Genomic DNA, 24,191 nt, shown 5'->3' with positions numbered 1-24,191 from the left:
GAGAGAAAAAGGGGAAAAAAGACGAGGAAGAAAGAAGGAAAAAGAGAAACAAGCCCGGGCATTAACGACCCCTTCCTTCGTGGAGGCCGCATTTCAGCCGTGCACGTTTACATCGTACCTCTTATTAATTTCCACGATGCGCATAATCCAGCCCGGAATTTCCTGCTTCATTCTTTATTCCCTTCCATCTTCCTTTCTCTCTCGTCTTTTTTCTCGCTCGTTCCGTCTTATCTCTACATTTTGTTTCAGTCGCGAGAGAGATTTGATTCAACCTACAGACCTCTTTAATTAATAGATTAGAGACTTGGCGAAATTAGCAAGGATTAAATGGAAAAATGGGGCTAAAAGTGTCATGACAATGATTTGAAGATTAATTGTCCCCTCTATCTATTTGCGCGTTTTTTTTTTTTTTTTTTTTTCAACCATTAATCTCGTTTGCTATTTTTTTTTCATATTTAGCTGCGCTTTTTTTTCCAAGTTTCCCATCCGAAAATAATCTTTTTTGATATTTTATTGGAATAATCCGTTTTGTAGTTGAATAAATGCCTGTTATCTAATCGAGTTTTTCGAATAATCTACGTGTCGTTTATGCGTCCGCATATGCATATAGAGCATATAAGCGAGAAGAGATCAGAATGATTGACGGACTGTCGCGCTGATTACAGAAATCTGACGCGTCCGTAGGAAGGCTTACGCGAATAACGTTCCTGCAGTATCAGTTTATTTGACGGCCCCCCAAGGTTCGGCGGTGGTCCCTTTCAGCCGATCGGATCGTTATTAACTTTCTAGATACCCATCTACGGCGAAATGCCGATACATCCGCGCTGCGAATTTTGCCGCCACATATAAGAGAGATATTAAACCCTATCATCGATTTTCTACTTTTCTATTTCGTGCTGATTGAAACGCGCAGAAAATAGAGACGCAAATGCAATCTGGAAACTGTATATATACATATTTTATATATGTATTGCGATTCTTCGATCGCGATGAGAATAATAAAATAATAATTGTCGGTTTTATATACGGATAAACATATCGCGTTGCGTACGCTGTACTTTATTAGGGGAATAAATAAATATATCAAGTTTATGGTATTGTTTATACTAATTGCTACATATCGATGCTTCCAATTTATTTCACGGATTACTTGACTATGTATGGAAACAATGAAGTATTTAGAGTATATGGGTAGCGAATTTATCAATTTTTCTCTTGACAGAAAAATGCTTGCTCAATTACTTTAATTAATTTGATTTATTAAGAGTTTAACAAGGTTCTGTAATATAAATATAAATTTTAAAGTGTAAGACAGGCCAAATCACGGATGACAGTTCAACTGACAGATAAATCTGTCATCCGCGATTTGGCTCTTATTGCCTGTCTTATTACACTTTAAAATTTATATTTAATTTGATTTAATTTATTAACAAAAGTAATCTCAACTTTCTCTGTTTACAAAATTTCTTTTCCTTTGTGCAAATATCTCTCTTTGTATGTGTGCACGCGGTTCTATTTTTATTTAAATCATTTTAACTAATTACATCTTGAGATATACTTATACTAAGTTTTTAATAGCAACATACTTTTTATTTCAATATCAATTTTATCTTGATATTATTAGCTAATTATTAACTTCATTACATATATACATGCTTTCCTATATTTCAACTATGTTTCCTTATCGTTAGTATTTTTCGTGAGTATAGTTACTTTTGCACCGCGTGACGTATCTTATTGTTTCCGTCTTTTTGTGAAAAAGAATTTTGTCCATCAAGCGCGAAAATTTTATTCCTCCCCTTCTTCATCCCCCTCTCTCTCTCTCTAACTCTTTCCCTCCGTCGACGACCGCGTGACGGCGTCTCGCTCGCGCCGACTGCGCGTGCTGTTGACCGGTCGTCATGGCAACCTAGCGACGAGTCTACAGTGGCCCAAGGTGGATGGACTGCGGGCTGGCGCGCCTGAACAGACAGAGGAGAAGTCAGTGCACGCGCGGACGCGGAACCGGACGTGTACGTTCGTCGTACGTTTGACACACGCACATTTCCCTCTCTATTTCTCTCTTTCTCTCTCTCTCTTCCTACTTTTCCTCTCTTTTTCTCTTACGCGGTTCTCCCTTTTTATTTTTCTCCGTCTACCCGATCGCGTCGCGAAATTATTCGAACGTACGTGTTCATGGTGTTTGTGGTCTTGCATCCAGCCGATCTCCAGATTTCCGGAAAGGAGACCGTAGTCAGTCGCTGACAGTGACATTATGGAGTGATTCCATCGATATCGTAGCAGGTGAGATTATGATTAAGAAAAGGAGAAAACGTTTGGCGAGGAGCTAGTCCAACCGAGAGATTTCAGATTTTCACTTTGAAAATATTCATACGTTTGTTTCTATTTGATTAATCGATGACGTGCGAGTCTTCGTTGGCATGCGAATACATAATGACATTAATATAACATGATTCAACTATCTTGATTCAACTATATTTTGGTGAAATTGCTTCTTGCGGATGATGGTGAATTCAGAGCTAATGATTTCATCTTCCTTTCTTCCCCTGGGAAAAAATATACTCTTCTTATTTAAGTTTTAAAAACGGAGTAGTTGGTAAAATTGGAGCACAATGACAGATCGTCACAACTGACGATCGAAATTGCACGTTATCTAAGTGTCCGAATAAGTTTACACGCACTGTTTTTTATAACAAATATAAACAATTATAAACTTTTAATATTAAAATAATTTGGACAACAACGTACTGTAAGTCTGTACTGTTAAATAAAATTTTTAAAAAAATTTTTAGCAGAAATATATATTATATTCCGAAAAAAAGAGGATGGGACAAAAGGCGCATCATATATAAAAATTATCTACTTTTTCATATAATTTATATATATATTCAAAAAGTTATTTTCTACAAAACTTGCTTAAACCCTTGACAAATAGTTTATCTGATTGACACATAAATGTTTTTGCATATAAATGAAAGAGAATACTTGTCAAAGTATTATTTCCTGCCGTTAAGTAGATATGGTCAAGGAAAGATCAGACATGCTTCGTACTCGCGTATCGTATTACTTCGCGAAATTTGAAGTTGCTGCGTCGCGAGGTTTTCGTCTCTGTTATTTTAATTAATATTCATATCCCATCGAAAAATTCTTGTTAGGAATATTGCCATCTGCAATGTTAAACGTCCGCAGAATTAGTTTAATAACGAGTGATGAGCGAGTTCGTGCCTCGTCTGAATGATGACTACGCATGTAAAACAAAATATTTTGCAAATTCCCTACACATATAAAATACTATATACATAATTATATATGTATATATTATAGAATAATGTTGGACAAAAAAAAATTAATTTTTGAACATATGTGCATTTGTTGCTCGAGCATTAAATTGCGCCAAATTATTGCCGATAAAATAATCCACAATTATTTATGCATGGTCAACATTTATTACTAGAAGTTCATAAATAAATTTATATCGGTGATATTGAATATTCTTACATGAAATATGCATATACGTTTACGTTAAATAATTTGTAAGGATACAATTAATAGTATTGTTTTCGATAAACAAACTTGAAATAAATTCGATAAAAATGAAGTATAGAAAGAGATAGAAAGAAAATATTTGCTGAAATGATAAGAATATTACAAAGAATCGATTCTTTTTATATAAAAGGGAGAGAGAGAGGTCACATATGATAGTACATATATGATGTATATGTATTTTTTGATTTCACAATGTTTGACGAACGAAACTGTAACGTTTCGTTAGAAACGTGATGACGTAACAGAATATCGCGTACACGATTTTATGTGTGAGAAATAGAGTTACTTGCTCAAATAAAAGTAGTGCCTCAAGTTTGCCAAGTAATAAAACAAGTTGATTTTTATAAAATGTACACATAGTTAGTTAATTTCAAAGAATATTTGTAGTTAATTATTTGTCAATTTACTTTTATTTCGTGTAATATATTTTTTATAAATAGGTACTTATTTGGTCAAGAATATAATCTTGTTCCGTTATTTCTTGTGTAACAAATTAATTTCAAGTTTTATTAATCATTAAAATTAACGCTATTCAACTTTCTTCACAATCTTGATTCAATATTTAAAAATATTTCAATCTCAAGTTGTATATCGCGTAATTCAATATTATAAAAAAACTTAAATAAATTCAATAAAAAGAATAGTTTGTGTGCGCAAGCGATTTATAGCATTTGGTTTGAAAAAAATCGATAATGGACAGACGGATGAGAAAGTTGCATTAGCGATTGCAAAAGTTTAGCGCATAAAATAATGCGAATGATGGTTTGCAATCGCGCGTTTGGCAAGGTCGAAAGATTACTTTCGATATTGCGGTCGGGTTCGATTTCAAGCCGTGGCGTGGGAACTTTATCCATTCGAGCCGGTGCCGGACTTTCAATGCATAAACGAGGTGAACTATACACGTAGCTTAGGGCTTTGCGACGCGCACGCGAGCGTGTTCCAAAGTCCGAGTTTGCTTCGAGTTTTATTGAAGCTAAATGACGAACGGGAAGTGAGTGCGATCGAACTCTTAATCGACGATCTAAATATATTTCAATTTCAAAGTATTGATCAATTATTTATACTTTATATTTAAATCTTCTGTAAATTATCGTACGTTGCAAAACAATAGGTGTTTTAAACGCACGTGGAAAAGAATCAGACAGAATTAAAGAAAAATTGAACCGAGAAAATTAATTGAAAATCAAACAAAAAATCAAATATAATTAAAATTAAAATTAATAATTAAGATCTATTTTGAGATGAAAATGAGAGTTCATTTATCTGCGTGAAACGGAGCACGTCATTTGCACGTGTGGCGTGAAGCAACAAAATAGAATAGTTAATTTTCTTCGTGTTTTCGAATCTCGAAATTTACAATCGCAAAAACTGCTGCTTCCTAATACCATAGTATCTCGTTTTTCGCCAAGCTGCTGCTGTCTTCCATCGCAGTAATAAAGACCGAGTAAAGTGATACCGGTATTTGCATGTTTGCACATTTGTTGCGCGATTCCGCTGTATGCATTCTCTCCGCTGTATGCATTCCGTAAGTCACGGAATTACGTGTAGTTCCGTATAGTCGCGCAAGGTGCTTCCGTGATATTAATTTATGATTTCGCATCGCTTGATCTTAACCCGTAAGCACGCGCACAGTATAACTAAGAGCCCCCAGCATTCCCATTATCTTTCGGCAACTGCGAGAGTAGGAATTTAAATAATATACTATTGCCGAACTAGAAATGTGTGTTATAATGTAAAGATAATTAGTATGAATTGAAACAAATAAATCATTTTAATTAAATTAAAATTATAATTTAGATTCATTTTAGTTTAATTTAATAAATTAAAAAAAAACAATAAATTTTTTTAATAATCTCATTGTTAGCTATTAAGGCTCTTTAAAATTCTTTTAAAATCGAGAATGTGTGCTAGCACATGTCAATGATGCGGGTATATATGGGAGTTCACATGGTTTATCATAATGTGATATAAAATGTAAACAGCTTATTTTCTCTCTCTTTCTTTCCTTTTATTGTAAATAAATATTAATACCTACTTATGCATTTTAAAATTGAGTTTATATTTTACAGAGAGAGAAAGAGAGAGATGACAAGTCTGAAAAATTAATTTTCTAGTACAAAAGAAGTGTTTATTTTCGAGAGAATGCTTTGAAATCTTTGTCTCGATATACCGCCATTTTTTTACTGATTACATAAACTACGTCCGCGTTATTGATTTGCGCAGTCACTCGGCTGCCTTTCGCGGCGACTACTTTGCTTAGATTAGTGAGACAAAAGAACGATCTTCTTTCAGACGTCGACATAGTTTAAGTGGAAGGAAAGCCGGTACGCGCACTCTTGTCTTCTTGTTTTGCTTCGAAGGTCAAAGGGAAGAAGCGCAACGGTTCCGGCTGTAGTTCTTAACACCTTTTCCGTTCGTCTCTTCTTCGTGCACTCGCCCTTTTTTCGCCTCTCGTTTTTGCTCCGGTTGCGTCGACTAGAGAATGCGAAAAGAACGTCTCAGATAGCGTAAAAGCGTAATTTGTCTGGAAAAACAATCGCTTTTATCGCGTCCATCCTTAACATCGCGTCAGATTTGTCATTTGCGCGACGATTCAGGAACCAGCTAGATAGTCGAACTGATCCATCATACGTTTTCACTTGCGGTTTGTCATAAGATCGTTCAAACTTGTCGATTTGACTATCGATTTTTTTTATAAATACCAGAGAGAGAAAGAGAGAGAGAGAGAGAGAGAGAGAGAGAGAGAGAGAGAGAGAGAGAGAGTCACGTCCCAACGATGAACAAATATTTAAAGCGTGTATTGCATAGGTCGACCTACCTCGGATATTCGCGCCAAGGAACTATTCAACCAAGTTTCGTGGAAATGATAGTCTCTTTGTACTTGAATGTAGGACAATTATATTACGATGCGAAATTGTAGGTATATTTAGTTATGAAAAATATTATCTTAATATAAAGGAAAATATTCTATAATTACAAATTCAGATATATGAAAAAAGTTAAGGCGCAGATGTTAGACGCAATAAAATTGTTTTTTAAATTCTTGAAATTCCTTTGGACAATCCTTTGGAAGGACCGAAACGTTGAAAATAATTATAGATGAATCTAAAAAACAATTTGCGCCTGACTCTTAGTAGCTCTTTTTATATCTGAATTTGTCTTTATATATCACAGTCTTTTCAATTTATTACATTGTGTAATATATACAGTTATGAAAAAGCTAGTAACGATTTATATGATTTTGATAGTCTTTGTGAGAAAAACTCAAGTTTTATTCCAATATATTACTATATAAAGTGCAGAAAAAATTTATATTAAATAATATAAAATAAAATGAAGTAAATTTGAGTAAAAATTCCATTTGTACGTCATATTTTTTCGTCAAACTCCATTGCGGCAGTTCTCGTCTATTTATATCAATCGGAAATGCATACTCGTAATTCGAAAGATATATAACCGCAAATATTCTCTAACGGATTGTGTAACGAATTTGAGAGTATATCCGGGCCGACGATTCGACGTGAGCTTCTATCGTATTATTTGCTGGGAGGCGGTAGAAAAGCTTTAAGCCCGATCTGGCGCCGAGCCAATTTTTCGCCGATGGTAACCCGTACACGTTTCGGGGGAAAAAGAGGAAACGGAGGTCGTGAATAACCCCATTGATGTGTAATCAGTACGTGAAAATGTCCTACGGCGCTTTAATAAACCAATACGCGAGTTGGTTAGATCGGGAAAAATTCGTTTCGGCCACTCTGATTCAGAAGCTTGATTTCAAGCTTTTAGCTCGCTGATAATATTATTCTGCGCGAATTCGCCATGAGAGCGTTTCAAGCGAATGTAAGTGGATTACGATAATCACGGATGTTTTTTTTTCACGATCGGGATAAAAATTTGTGTATCCAGGATATACAAGTTGAAAATATCCCGTCCGGATATTTAACGCACAAACAGAACGGCAATGAAATTCGAGGCAAACAGCAAACCAGTTAACGAATGATTGTTAACAGATTTACACGAAGAAAATCGACAATATCGAACAAGTTTTCTGAACTTGTTGATTTTAAGACAAATATTTTCTCGATATGTGAACATTATTTAAAATTCACTAATATTATTATTATTAATATATAATATTACATTATTTTAGATTTGTTATTGAAGGTAAAATTATTACTTTATTTTTTAATTATTCCTAACATTTCCATAATATTATATAGAATTAATAAAGATTATTGGCGAGCGATTTGCAAGTGTCTTTTTACTTGCATAATTTTATTACCTATCATTGGTGATGCTAATCAATTCTAATTTACATATAAAAATCTTTGTGGCGGAAAGAGAAAAACGTTTATAGAATTATAAGCCCTTATCTTCTGCGACGAGTCATGATCCTGACTTGCCTTTCTCAACAATTAGTCGTCAGTGCTGCAGAGGTTTCATAAGAATCCTCTTAAGACAGGAAGGATTTCGCGACACGTAACCACGAAGGGTTGGCTTAAGCTCGAGAAACATAATTAAAGTGCCTTCAAGTTTTCCATTTCGCGTTAATTCCAGCTTTTATCAGTCGCTTTCGTGCCTCCGCTCACCAAAATACGTTTTAAATATCTCGACGGGAAGAAGTTTTCCCGTTATCCGCGCATATAATAACTTCATCGTTGATGAGCACGCGAATGTCGCCAAGATTTTTGCCTATAGTGGGAATTTATATTTCTCGATTTTATTTATTTATTTATTCTTATTACACTCTTTTGCTCTTGATAGTGACACAATTTTTACAGACAAAATTCTGTTAAATATTTTTACCAAAATTGTTTTTCACGAGAATTCGAAGATTTATAATAATTCTATGCATGTTTTTTTTATCTATTCGAGGTTTTATGATGCACGCATTGCTGTTTACGTTTCAAGCGATCAGATTCAAATCGTAAGTCTGTCGGTTCGAGCCGAGCTAATCCAGATGGTAATTTTATAGTACAATCTAGCGGAACGGTAATTTGAATAGTAATTTTGTTGTCTAGAATACACTATAGAATAGAAACACTAATTTGAAGTATGCGTGTGCGCGTTGAATGAATTTACTCGACACGCTCGTCCGCGCAAATGTTACGCAAATGACAACATGTATAAACTAAGCTTGGCATTTAGTGAACTAGAAGTAAAATAAATCAGTATTGGATCAAATAACGACATTAAGAATTACCAGTGGACGATATCTATTCATTCGATTCGCGACATCGCGAAACAATTATCTTTATGAAAAAATTAAAGAACTTTTTATTAATCTAATTTACATATATATTGTAAAATTGAAAACGCTTAATGTTTTTAGAAATACTACTGATTGGAGTGAAATAACATCATAACTTTAAGATTAACTCATTATATAATTTAATTATTGTTAATTACTGATTTATCTCTTCTTTCACATTTTATCTGTAAAATAATGTCTCTACGTCGTTTATGTTTTAATTTTTTTTTTTTTTTGAATTCACTAAATTATTCACATTTTAGTTTAAATTTTATGAAAAGGTAATTGGCACAATTTTTAAATCGAAACTTTTCGACGTATTTAAAGTAAGTTATTTCGTCAATAAATCGCGTTCGAAGAAAGTCGCATTTCTTAATCTAACTCCCGATTCTTGTATCTACGATCGCACTGCACGTTAGTTCAAGAGGGCTGGAGAATCTTCGAGATTCCGGGTTGCCCTCTCCAAAGGCCATAGATACTCTGGGTAAAAGGTGCAGAGATAAAAAGGGGATTAAGACGCGGCGGGTTGTAGTTTCAGCCATCCTCTCATCCTCTCTGCTTCTCATTCCTTTCCACCCCATTCTCTCTCTCTTTCTTTTTCTCTCTCTTGTCCTCTTCTCATTCTTCTGTGTAATTGTAAACTTACACTCGCGCGCACCATAAATTTCTCGCGTCTTGGCTTACTTTTAAAATTTAGTATTCACGCGAACCGCCTATTCCCCGAGCTGCTGCCCTCTGCTCATTGTGTGCACAGAAAGAAAAGTCTAAAAAAGTTGGAGCAATTCCGCGCCGTCGCGTTCCTCCGTATATCTGATGTATTGATAAGAAAAAAAAAAGACACGATCCACATCCGGCCTATTGTTTTGCGCACCCTTATATTGCGTAGCATTTTTAAAATCATTCACCATTTCTATTTCATGCGTGAAAGCAATTTCTCACTTATTCGCAATGCTATCTAATTTTTATTATCTTTTTTATTTCGCGTTGTCAGAAAGTTACAATTTAATCATTGCTTAAATATTTTTCATTATTTCTTTCTTCTTTTATCTCTCTTTATTTATTTCGTCTTTTTAGTGCTACTACAATTCTTCGAACATACACATTATTGCTTATTATTTACATTGTTGTTCAATGTTTGTTATTGCATTATCGATGTTTGAGAGGATACTTGTATGAGATGTGTATATAAATGAAAAATTCTCCAGAATCAAAAGAAGCTACATTTCACAATGTACGCTTTCTTCATTGAATTGTGAAGGTGGATATATTTTTATGTGAATTTACACAGAATATGGAATTAACGAATTAATAATATAACTCATAAAATATAACATTCTTTTATTTGATTTTTGTTTTTTATGCATATTGCAAACTATATTTAAGGAATTTGCTTTATCGATAAAATAATAATAACAGTAAATGATAAATATAATATAAAAATAGTAATATTAATATTTAATAAAAAATATTGTCTTATAGAGAAATATGATATACAAACGGAGATAGAAAAATATCTGATGTGTTTATAAATTCTAAGAGAGAAAATATAGACAGAACTTGAAAAAAAATTTCGATCTCAAGGTGAATTACGCGAGAATTTGAATAAGTAATCAAAAGTTCGAAGAAAGCTCTTGGGAAATATTTTTTTATAACTTAGGTATCCAACCCCTCACGAAGGGATCCATGAAACACGTTACTTTCACTTTTCGGCCTCTCGCACTCTCTTTTTCATATACCATATGTAAGAAAAGGGGATTACCGCCCCAAACATAATTTTCTCCCTTATCCCTATTTCTTCTTCCTCCTTCGCTACTTTTCTTTTGCTTTCACAAATCTTGCTTTTTGGAGAGCTCGGTCTGTCTCACTTTCTCAGCAAGGCCACAATTCGATGAAACGATTCACTCTCCCTCGTGTAGAAACCCTCGCGCGTTTTCTATTCGCTGAGAAAATGAGATCATGCGAAAGACGACGAGGGTGGCATAATTTTCAAGAATTCGCTTGTCCTTGTATAGGCCCCTGCGAGAATAGCATGGGAATAATATGTTTTCCTTTAACGATAAATTTATGCAAATTCGCGAACCATTTTTGCATCCCGTTATTCATTTATTCGCAAAAATTTTTGTAACGGCTTATACATTTTAATTTCTTTTTATGGCTATAAATTATGATATTCTCGAAGGTACATGTGTCTTTTGATTGCTTTGGATAATCATAAAATAGAATTTAGTATATTAAATAAAGAGTAAATCTTTACGCGTAGATATATATATATATATGTGCAGTTTTATGTAAAATATTATAAGTAACAAAATTTATCATATAATTTTATATCAATTAATTTTCAAAAATATATAAATTTTAGAAATTGTATTTCACGTGTTATAAATTTTAATTATTTTTAATTAGAATTATTTAACATTTTATTTGTTTCATATGATTACGTAGTCGTGAATTCTATTAAAGTTTTATTGCGCGCGTTCAGGATATTATTACAAATAACTTCTGAATGCAATGACATTTTATATTATACGTATTCGCTTCGTCAAACGATTTGTTTTAATTTGAGACGTGACGTAAATACAAGACAACGATAAATGCGATGACTATATGGCAGCATTATACCGCCGCGCGATGCAGCGCATAAATAAAGATTTATTCATAAATAAGAACGCGATGTAGTTTGCCGTGAGTAAACTTTGTTCGCGAGACACAATATAAAGTTTGCCGGTAAGCTTCGACCGCCTATCAACGACAAGCCCCACAGTTGCTTTTTGATATCGGCGATGCCAAAAGAACCAGGCGGAATCGCCATGGAATAAATGTAAAGCGTGCCTTTAAACTTGCAACCGCAACGTGGACTGACGTACGAGATGTCATCCTTCGTATCGAGCCCGGTGCTTGGTTACCCGCCTACATAGATTTTTTCCGACTATGGAGGATTTCCCCAGAGAACGGCCGCGTAAATATCCAAAGTATGAAAAATGTACCGGACGATAGAAAAAAAAGTTTCTGCCATAAATAAAGATTTGCTTATCTCGTAAATAACACGGACGATCGCGGCTTCGAACTATAAAGAGAGTTTGGGAGTTTCTTCAATCGCTCACCAGCGACACATATGGTATAAATGACGAGGATCTTAGTCCGGGTTCTCTCTTTATTTCAATGAAAAGTCATAATATATACCTAACCAATATTGGATTTTCTCTATAAAAACAAGATGGTCTTTATAAATAATAAAGACATCGGCTAATTAATTCACCGCGGTTAAAACTATCCTTGGTTTTCCTCTTAATCAAATGTTATTTCACCGTAGTCGGACTGTATTTGATAGCTATTTTAAAACAGCCAATTGTAAATACAAAATTATAGAACTATCGCGTATTTATTTCAACGAAATAAATCTTTCGATAACCAGCGAGCTTTCTCCGCAAATAAAGACATTTCTATATATATGCTCTCTATAAATAAATATGAATATATATGTGAACACATATTTCTCCATCCGCGCAACACGGATAGTAACAGATTGTCTTGCGCGACGTTAGAGTGTACCTCCGGCGCGGATTCGAAAGGCTCGTCGTAAATTCTATTTGAATAAATGGAAAGCTCCATTTAGAATTTCGACGAGCTCAGATGGGCCAATAGAACGTTACTTCCGGATGGAACTTTCCAACTATATATATATACCCGCCGCCACTCCGTGCTTCCTGCTACGCGGGCGGCAGATTCTCTCCAGTAGCGAGAAAATACCACCTCGACGTAGAAGATACTCCTCGACGGTATGGCAAAGGGGACGATCTAACCTAACTTAGCTACCGTGCGGCTGTATCATAGCAATAAACATTCTCCCGCAGTGCGGGAGGGTGCGAAGAAACACGGGAAAACGCAATTGCTCCTTCAGCACTCTGCTCCCTTATTTCGGTACTCTTCTTCTCTCCTTTCGCGAAAACGGTATAGTTGACCACATCGCGAGCTTTTTCACCGCAGCAACTCTCCGTTATCATATAACTAAAATTATCGCCGTCGGAGACGAAGTTTTTATGGGAATTATCTTACGTGAATTCTTCTTGTCTTATGTTTTCCGAGTTTTAGATGTAACTTTCGTTCGTAAGTCTGATTAAAATATACCAATGCTAAAGGAAATATAATATATATTATTCTATTGATTGATATTAAATTAATTGTAACATATTTTTGTTACATCAACGACATTTCAGAAATAATATTAGATAAAATAGCTATTCTTAACTCTGATTAAAATATATCAATACTAAAAAATATATCATTATTCTATTCCTATAATAATAGTATTATTGCTGTTGAATTAATTGTAGCATATATTTTGTGACATCAGTATTGATTTATTTTTAAAATAATATTAGATACAAAAACACTCGATGTAGAATTTAACGTATGTGTGGCAGCACTGTAAACAAATAATTTAAATAGCTAATATTATCGAATGACGCGCGAATTATTTGATTAGAAGTACGCGATTGAGTTCGGACACACTATGATTAGTGCTAATATAGATAGGTGCTGGGAACTGCGTTTCTGCGCAGAATCCGGTAATTATTCACCTTTTAGTAGTGAACAAAAACTGATATAAGGATAAGGAGTTTCTGAATGCAACGAAGTTGGTAACATCGCGCAGTTGCAGGTACTTTAGTGCTTCCGTTTTTGTACCAGCCGGATGCGCCGGATATGTTTGCGAAGTTCGAAGTACGGAAAAAGCCTTTCTAGCTTGCGCTACGGAGAAACATTCTGCTCCTTTTTGGTTTCCCGAACGTCATCTTCCACCGTCAATTCCGCAGTCAATCAACTTAAATTGCAATAACTTGGCACTTCGCGCCGGTCTTAAATAGGACTTCCGGTGATGAGACGAAAACAACTGAGCAGGCCTTTGATAATCATGACTGTCAGTTGCGGTAACTACTATTAGCAGAGAATCTTTTATGCTCAGATCACATTAAGCGGAGCAATTAACTTAAACATATTAAAGTTTAATTGACTTTCGATACGCGATAAAGAATATTTTGTGGTAAAACGTTCTTCTTGCTTTGAAATGACAAAAGGTCTCGGATTCATTAATCAAATTCATGTTCTCTAGCAAATCTCTCGATATACTATAAATTTATAATGTGACGAGTAAAATGATTAAAATTGATAAAAGATGCTATAAAAATATGGGAAAATATATATGTGTATTTTATCGTATGTATAATTGTGAATAAATATATCAAAAGATTGCATGCGAACTGTTTCTCATCGACGTCGAAAGCTTGCAGGAGGTATATCGATTTCAATGGCCGATTCGTATGTTTATAATCTTCGGCACGATTCCTTGCAAACTGCGTAAAAGCGATTTGCCCGTGAAAGAGTCTGGGTTCGGTATAACTTTCACGTTTATGAAGTTGGAGATACGGAAAGTTTTCCTCGCGCCGCGAAGAGAAGAGAAGCGCGATCGCAGAACTTCGCGGCGGAGCTTTTGTCTTCCAACGAAGTACTTTTGATGGCAATTCGGATTTTCATATCCTTCGTATAACATATTTTTATACGCGAAGTGAGAACATCGGGGCTCAATATCCCGCGGGCGATTTGCGGCGGAAAACAATTGGAGCGATTCGACGAACGAAGAAAGTTGGCCCACATTAAAGTACGAGCTTTCCAAGAACATTAACATAATAGTAGGACAATGTTATTTTCTATGTATATGTATATTTTCTTATATTTATTATCTTTTGTCTAATAATTCGCATTGTTAATATTATTAACATAATATATATATATAAAGCATTTACATCTATATTATTATAAATATTGTAATTTCTCTATTTTAATTTCTATGTTTTTTTAATTAAGCGTAATTGATCGGGATACGATATAATTTATTTTACAAATAACAAGAATGAGAATTAAAACATTAATGAAAAATAAGAGAATATAGAATTGATTTTTGTTATTAGAAACGTGAGATTAATATTTATTCAATGCTGCATAGATATAGAGTATTATTTTTACTTTGTTCAGAATGTAAGAGTGCAGAATTATCATTTTATATCTCCATGTAAAATATCTCAATTCCATCTCAAAAAGAAACAAGAAAAAGTAGTAATAGAGGAAGTTTTCGTAAAGCAAAAGAATTGGGAACTCTTGTCTTTCGACGATCTACATCGATGTACGAATTTTCCTATGAAGTGAATTTTCACGTTTCAAAGAAAAATACGTTAGAACAATTCAATATTCTCCAAGTTGGAGAATGCGCGAGCGGTGACTGTAAGAGCTTTCAATATATACATTTCAACGCTCGAATTCTTTTTCAAATATTCTTTTACACCGATCGCACATACACATGTCATATCGACTCTCAACAATCTCAAATAGAATAAAAAATAAATTACTTCATGGAAGTATTATTTACAAAATCTAGCTATCGAGGTATAGAAGATAACCGCATTGTTTTGATTTTTTAATTTAAACAAGTAAATTATGTAAAAAATTACATTACACGTATAATAATTATATTAAATATTAATATATAAGATTTTGATCAGTGTCAGTTTTATTCTTCGTCTAAAGTCTAAAGGATACAATCTTGAATTTCCTTTAAATCTCATACTTTAGATTGTCTCAAACGGGTTTACTTCGAATGAAAGGAAAAATCACATAGAATATCATTTATTCATAACTGTCATACATCTGTCATATGCATATTTGCTATCCCATCGATGACAATTTTTATCTCTTCAAAAGAAACGCACTCAATTACAATCGTGGATACGAATTTAAATTATTTATGCGATTTTATTTTATATTTTGAAGTTTTTATTTGTATATATTTGCTGCATATTTATTTTCAAAGGATCATTGTAATTTTTGAATAAAAATAAAAAAATATTAATTCTATATTTTCTTATTTTTTATTAATTTATATTAATTCTTATTTTTGTTTTTTGTTCTTTGTAAAATAAATTATATTATACTTCAATCGGTTAGACATAAATAGAAAATATAAAGACAATGAAACAAACAGCTGAAAGAGAAGACGAGAGAAACAGAAAAAATAATTTCGTGAAAAAATCGTTAGCAATATTTTTATTTTTGACATACCCATGTAATTAATATTCATGACGCGTATTGTGCTTTGTTGATTAATAATAATTAATTATCAAATATTATATTAGCAAAAGAGAAAATACTCTAAATTTTATTTAATATTGTCCATGTTTTTTCGCTTTTCTGCAGTCGAAGAAAGAACCTAAAAACGTTTCTGGAATTAGCTCGAGACGAGAGAGAATAAGCAATATAAGTATTTTTCTTTTCTTATTCGGAAAACACGTGCATCGTGAAATGTTCTAATACTCGAAAAGGAACACTTGCCAGATGATTCTGAGAATATGACGATTATAACATCGTGCGTCTGCTGTACAAGATCAGTCTATCGCGCGCGTGCTTCTGATACATTTCGTGTGTATAAAAAATTCGTAGCCTATTAGTGTATTATTTTTCGATCGACGAGAAGGGTATTAGTCTACCTGATCTACTTAAACGTCTTCGATTGTTGTGTCGCGTGTCATCGAATATTGATGAGCAATTCGGTAAGCAGCTATGACGGACGTATAAGGGATCACTTGACAATATAATTGAATTTTTCCAGAATGTTTGCATAGTTTTTTTATCTTATAATATTAATCACCGCGAGGAGATTTGGAAGAGTGTAAGAGAAAAATTCTATTATTAAAATACAATATACATTTTACACACATGCACATATTTATTTCGATTATGTATACATTTCGTTATTGTTAGAATTTTAATTTTAATAGAATTAATATATGAATAGAATTATATATAATTATATATTATATAAATTATATGTTATATGTTAATTATATTACATTACATTATGTATGTTTATATAGAATTATATAATTATAATATATAAATGTATATACACATGTGCATTTTTTAATATATAGTATAATTAATATAATTAATGTAATTAACAGAATTAATATATAGCAAACGATATAGGCGCGAATATTGCGCGCATGCGATTGACCGAACGCTTCATCGAGAGTTTGCGACAAAAGCCTTCCCGATTGACGTGTGAACCCTTAAAGTGTTTCGCGCCAGTCGTCGGAGTGAACGCGTCGCGAGTAGTCGAATTTCGGGGGTGTCGAGGCGAAAAAGAGTATCGGCAAACGCGATCGTCGCTATTATGTCTTTCGGAAATGACATCTTCATTTAATCGACTGCGTGAATCGCGATCGAGATTCTGTGACGGCCACTTTAAGAGAATCGCGTACGTGCTAGTGCCTCTTTAATACTAATCGCGCGTTTTCGCCAAACAGCACGGCCGCTATAACACCGTGGACAGATTTCGAGGGATTGTCGAGCGAAATATCAGGTAAATCGTCGTAATCACATCAATAGTAAGTATCTCGTGAATGATATTTAATTCGCGGTACAAGAATCGCGGGGACTTTCTCTTTCTGTCATCGACGAACGTCTTGATCATTAAATTCTTCGTACGTCCAATCATCGAAAAATGGGGAAAAAAAAATTTAAATTTTTTTCATCAATCGTCATGCACTGAGCACTGCTATTCAGTCGATATTTTTTTATTTGCTTTAAAATTATATGAAGAAAATTCACATGCATATACACGCGGATAAATCGCTAAAATGCATTCGATTATGATAAATTTATATTATATGATATATCCGATTTAATATTATACTTCCGAAGCGTTTATATTTGCAGTTTCGACGTGAAAAATACACTGGCGATTTTCGGATTATCGTTGAAAAAATTTGCTAGTAATATTTTATTTTCGATTTATATGTGTATTTAATGTAATATTTATTGACGCGAGACTATAATTACGCTTCGTCGATCGCGAAATAAATATAGTTACTAATTACCAATCACATTAATAGAGGGAACAGAAAAACATTACGCGAAATCCGATATTTTTTCATTACAATATAGTTCAAGCTCACTCGCTTTTGATATTAGATATGTTTGCCAAAAGAATTTCATTTAGAAATATTTGATCTATCTAAACATTGCATCTAGAACCATTTCTGAAATTAATTCGACGAGGAGATAGACAGTGTACAAACGTTTATTCTTTACTCGAAAGACACGCGTGTCGTGACGCAGCGGGAAAAAACACGGGGGAGACACGTCGAATGATTTCCGGAATCGACGAGAAAGTGGGGAGACACGTGTGCGCGAACTGTCACTGTCACGTGTAGTCGAGCTCCGAGCGTGTTGAGCGTACAAAGTGCATCTGGTATCGTCGCGATTTTGTTGGAAGATTAAGTCCCCCGCGAATCGATATCTAACCGGTGTGTGCGATTAGCTTCGTCGAACGTTTCACTTTAACGAGTTCGACGCGTCAATCCCTCGCAACTCTGCTCGTTCTAGTCATCGCCGAATGGCAATCGTATAACGATTACGTAAATGTCAATCGAACGAATATGAAGCATCGACGGCGCATTTGCGCGCTGGTCGTCGAATGTCACGATTGCGAAACGCCGAGAAAAAAAGTATCGGGCCAAAATATAATACATCGCGATAACGAATAGTGCGATAAAAATAGAAAATTTAAGTACGCGGGTGCAAGTGCTGTGTGAATATATATAATCGAGATTTTCGATCTTAATTACTTCGGTAAAAGTCTAGAGAAAGTAAAGTATCGCGCGTGTGTGCTTTTTTAATAATAGCTAACATCTAAGTAAATAAATGTTCGTTGTGTGTTGAAAAAAGTATCGCGTCATCGTTGAATTTTAAATATCGTGATTATCGCGAGAGATAGTGATTGATTGACTCAGTCAGCTGCTTTAATTATTTGTGCGATGAATCATCGATCATCGATAGCTGAAACTTTAAAGCGAAATGGATCAGACAATGTGAAAAAAACCACGAGATAACGACTGGTGAGTTTCTAATTATGATGATAATTAGATTCTCTTATTTAATCCATAATATAAATAATATGTAAATTGATATTGACTATTATATAAAATAATATAAAAAAATCTTGTTTCTCTTTATGAATATATTATCGAAAAATATATATTAATATGTATACAAAAAAATTGTTTTAAAAATGCAATAGATTTTTCACACATTTTTCCGTAATTTTTACGTTACCTTATTTACATGTATATGATAATGATTAACATAAGAATCATTAACTTACATTAAATTTTATATTGTAAAAGATACATACAATTTTTGTTTTTTTTTATATTTTAGAAAATTCTGAATTAAAAATAGAATTATTATTTTATATGAAATATTGACACAAGTGTGGTCAATCAATTCTATTCTATATATATAATAAACACAGTAATTATTAATTTACCACCAATATTATTTATTTATGGTTTCTAAACCTATTTTCATGCTTTGTTTATTCATGTATAATATGCAGAAATTATTAATTATATTTATAAAATAGAAAAGTGAATGAAGTAAATTTTATAAAATTAAGAGAGAACGAATATAACAGTTAGAGACGAATATAACATATATTACGAAAATGGTGTAATTAATTTTCTTCGAAAAATGAAGTTACGTGCAATTTGTTTTTTATAAAAATTCGACTTTGATCGACCAACGAGATCGACTCGGTTTAACTTCTGCATGATTACAGGCCTCGTTACGTTTATGGATCCCAGTGCGTCGAGTTAGTTAGGGAATTGGGGAATTTACAAAGCAATTCCTATTATCGTCGGCTTCGCGCTGGCTAAACCGCACTGAAATAATTATACTTCGATGAATATCGCGGAACGTCGCGTCGTGCAAGCCGTCGTGGCCGAATCGCGAAGTTTGTCGACGTTAATAGTCAAGCTCGTTCTATTTATCGTAGTTGTTTGTCAGTATTTATGGCGCTTTGCTCCACCGATTTTTCCAGAGAGAAATAATTTATTACGCGGAAACGTCGAGCCGTTCCCTCTTCCCTACGATTGTGATATCTCGAGTCTGCGTTTTTACGGCACTATCACTATGACATATTGGCACGTTTTCGCTTAAAAAATTACTTGCACATCGCAATTTTAGATCCTTGATATTCTCAGATATCGCGCTTTTAGAAGTAAATAGAAATATAATATTTATGTGAACTCTTGGCATTTTACTTTAGATAAACAGTTTTCAATACAAGTAATGGTTCTTTCGTTTGCAATTATCTGTAGTATTTAACAATAATTTTATTTCTCATTGAAATCATAAGAATGCAGCGTTTTTAAAAATAATTTATAATTTTAGAAAAAATAACACGAATATAAATAAATCGCTGATATTTCTTAATTCAAAATTATTTGTAGATATCTGATTTTTCTTTCGCGTTGTATTAAAAACGCAACTTTATCACTTTTCAAGATGATTAAATTCACTTGTTTTAAAGTTATTCGTAGTTGTTTGTGATTTTTTTCATTTTTTATTAAATCGTTAAAACGTTAGAGCGTATTAATAATAGCTTAACGACGCTCATTATTAAACGATTAAATTAAAAAGGCGAAGAAAATTACTACAAACAAGTAACTAAACAAAATATTATTTTCTGAAAATTTAATTTATAAGTAGATGCCAAGTTTATGTAGATAGAAATGAAGGAGCTTTTTTATATATTTATTTTTAATCTAAAATTAATGTTTGATTAATATTACGACTTATACTCATTATATATTTATATCCCCTTATTTTGCTTCTATAGAGAAGGAAGCTTTGTTTTTTCCTATATTTCACACTGATACGATATTAAACGATTAAATTAAAGACGAGAAGAAAATTATTACAAACAATTATAAAGAAAATATTTTCTGGAAATTTAATTTATAAGTAGATGTCAAGTTTACATAGATAGAAATGAAGGAACTTTTTCATGTATTTATTTTTAATCTAAAATTAATATTACGACTTACACTCATTATGTTTATATCCTCTTCTTTACAGAGGAAGTTTTGTCTTTTTCTATACTTCACTGATACTCTATATTATACAGAAATATATATATATATATATACAGACATACAATATCTTCTTTAGGAAATATTAAATAGAACATAAATGGAATTTGTATGTGAATTACTTCCTATACAGCGCAACAAGATTGTAGCAGCATTGTGGCAACATTTCATTGCAATATTACAACATTGCATAAACATTGTGAAATGTTGCAGCAATCTTGCTGCAAGGTTGCAGCAACGGTAAAATGTCCGCTTTCAGTAATATTGTTCTATAACATTGCAGCAATAAAATAAATATCACTATTGGATTATTGGAAATGTGTTAAATACATCGGACTGAATGATCTGTACCTAATATTTTTTGCGTGAATTTTATTTTCATAATATTTCTGAAATGTTACTGCAATGTTGTTTAAACTATATTGCAAATTCATGTCTATATAATATTTCTGCGAGGGGTTGGTCACTATTGGTTATAGTGTACAAAAAATTACCCTTGATATGGATTACCGAATACTACCATAGATTACCTAATACTACTTTAGATTAACTAATACTACCTCAGATTATCTAATACTACTTCAGATTACTTTAGATCACGAAATATTACCTCAAATTACCCAAGATTACCTCAGATTACCTAATACTACTTCAGATTACTTTAGATTACCAAATATTACCTCAAATTACCCAAGATTACCTTAGAATCGAGGGGTTGATCACTAATGGTTATAGTGTACAAAAAATTACCCTTGATACGGGTTACCTTTAAATTACCTCAGATTATCTAATATTACCGTAGATTATCTAATACTATCTTAGATTACCTAATACTACTTCAGATTACCTAACGCTACCTCAGATTAGCTAATACTACCTCAGATTATTTAAGATTACCAAATATTACCTTAAATTACCCAAGATTACCTTAGAATATTTAAAATTACCTCAAATTTTCTAAGATTACCCCAGATTTTTCCAAATATCTTCTATTTATCAATAATGTTCACTAACTTCAAAAATTAAAGATTATCTTAGATTACCTCAGATTATTACAGACTATCTTAAGAATACCTAAAATTATCTACAGATTATTTGATATTACCCTTAGATTACTTAGATTTCGTATTAGATTACCCAAGATTACTAGATTATTTAGAATTACCAAAAATTACCTTGGATTACCCAAAATTTTCTTTGGATTACCGCTGAATTACCTAGCTCTTGTACGAAAAATTACCTCAGTGACCAACCCCTCGTATTTCTGCAATATTGCTATGCAATGTGCAATATTGCAATGTTGTTGCAATATTGCTGCAAACTTGTGTGCTGTATGGCTTAATAATCAAAACGCTATGCAATGTGCAATATTGCAATGTTGTTGCAATATTGCTGCAAACTTGTGTGCTGTATGGGTTAATAATCAAAACGCTATGCAATGTGCAATATTGCTGCAAACTTGTGTGCTGTATGGCTTAATAATCAAAACGCTATGCAATGTGCAATATTGCAATGTTGTTGCAATATTGCTGTAAACTTGTGTGCTGTATGGGTTAATAATCAAAACGCTATGCAATGTGCAATATTGCTGCAAACTTGTGTGCTGTATGGCTTAATAATCAAAACGCTATGCAATGTGCAATATTGCAATGTTGTTGCAATATTGCTGCAAACTTGTGTGCTGTATGGGTTAATAATCAAAACGCCGCGACATCGACATGACGAATACTCGAAAGACAGGAGTAATGCGTGCGAGAAAAGTTGCGCTAATCGAAAAGTCGTATCTCGCTGCGGAATGAAGTTCGCATTTCTCGCATGCACAACAGACATCGCGCGAGGTAAAAGGCATCGCGTCGAGCTGTCCCGCGCAACTTTCGTATCTCGTTCGTATTCGACGTTGCACGACACAAAAATTTGCAAGTAAATGAACGGGATTTAAACGTCCATCTCTGCTCTTCGAGCCGCCTGGTATGCCAACTCGAGTTCGTGTCAAGTAACAAAGACAGAGCTTAAACAAAGAAACGAGGGAGAGAGAGAGGGAGAAACGGTGAAATCTTCCGTCACGGCATTAATTAATCGTCTAAACTTTTAAGTAAATCGTCGTGCGGCGTTCCTCGTTCTTCTTCTACTTCCTCCCGTCTTTGTCTTTGCCATTCCGCACGTCACCGACCGGCATCATCGGACTATTTATTATTCGAATCGCGACGAATGTTTCCAAAACATAAATTCCTACCGACGTGGGGCAACTTTTCGAAAGCTCGTCGTGACCAGTGGCGACAATAAATCGCGCGATTCCAGAATGCGGAGAGATAGGATTAAACTGGAGAGGAAGGATGAGATTAGAAAGATAAAAAAGTATAGCCAGCGTTTCCGTATATCGAGGAATCAGAAAAGAAGCATCTCGGGTTAGTTTAGATTCTGTTAAATATTATTTATTTAAACAAATTCATTAATTACATCGAATCAATTAAATTAGACAGTATGTTAAAAGTCTGAATTATGGATATTTTTGATCAGAAATATTATAGGTATGCATTTTGTTATTTATGTAGGATGTAAAATTTTTCGTCATCCAGATATTAACTTTTCTTACTTATTAAAGCAAGACAAATTTGCGAAAGCATCTGTTCAAGGTGAAGTATTACTTGATGGTAATGTAAAAACATGTCGACTGTCGTTCTCTTTTAAATCCGTGAGACGATCCTATTCTAAGCGATGTAAGAAATGGCGGGAAAGGACATTAATTTCCGGTCTCTCGTTCGCAACGAGAGCCTCGTTTTTACGTTCAGCTTTATGCCGCACCACTCAAATAAGCTGAAAATTATGTGCTGTGCAAGTGAAGAAGAAGAGGAGGGGACTTTTCCCGAGGCAGTTCGTAAGAAAAGCTGAAAAGATATCGCCGTAATTTCATGCCGTAATGTAAAGTCAGGCCGATAAAGACAACAGAGAAGTTTATTGTATAGAGAGTAATTGAATATTTCTGAAAAAATGAATCGTTTACTTTTCCGCAAAAACTTATCATGCTTAACTTGAAAAATGTATATTTTTCAAATATATTTTTTCATTCTCTCTTTTATACTCTATTCCGCGATATCTTTTCTACTTGACTGAATTATCGGAATCATTGACACCTCTCTGAAGCGGCCAGAATAGTGTAATTAAATCAATACATTAATAACATGCGTATTCCCAAAATCAATAATATTAATTGCGTGGGAGAGGCGTGTTTATATATGCGCATTGTTCGTCATATAATTCATCACGCGATCAAGAGACCGTAAAGGGTTAAACATCTTGAAACATATACGAACAGTTTCCAAACTATTAACTCACGCGCCGAATAATAGATATATTGTTCCACTTATAGTTATCGTACGCCACACAGGAGTTATCGACTCCCCTGACGACTGTAA

At 33.6% G+C, this 24,191-nt stretch overlaps 1 protein-coding gene across 6 annotated transcripts in view; it reads left to right on the top strand.

Moving 5' to 3' along the window:
* The first annotated feature begins 2,222 nt into the window (after positions 1-2,222).
* rho-6 (serine protease rhomboid 6) overlaps positions 2,223-24,191 on the top strand; it is a 126,359-nt gene continuing 104,390 nt past the window's right edge. For 2 of the 6 annotated variants that reach the window (XM_085481435.1, XM_085481437.1), the window contains exon 1: positions 2,223-2,283. The gene's annotated coding sequence lies outside the window, so the exon portion shown is untranslated. Of the gene's footprint in view, positions 2,284-16,930; positions 17,230-17,678; positions 18,742-24,191 lie in introns of those variants that run through there. The other 4 variants (XM_085481434.1, XM_085481432.1, XM_085481436.1 and 1 more) reach the window with 4 other exon arrangements.

This window comes from Nylanderia fulva, unplaced genomic scaffold, assembly GCF_048542155.1.
Source record: "Nylanderia fulva isolate GAGA-0341 unplaced genomic scaffold, ASM4854215v1 Scaffold18, whole genome shotgun sequence".
Lineage (NCBI taxonomy): Eukaryota > Metazoa > Arthropoda > Insecta > Hymenoptera > Formicidae > Nylanderia > Nylanderia fulva.
This window is presented reverse-complemented; position numbering and strand designations above follow the sequence as displayed.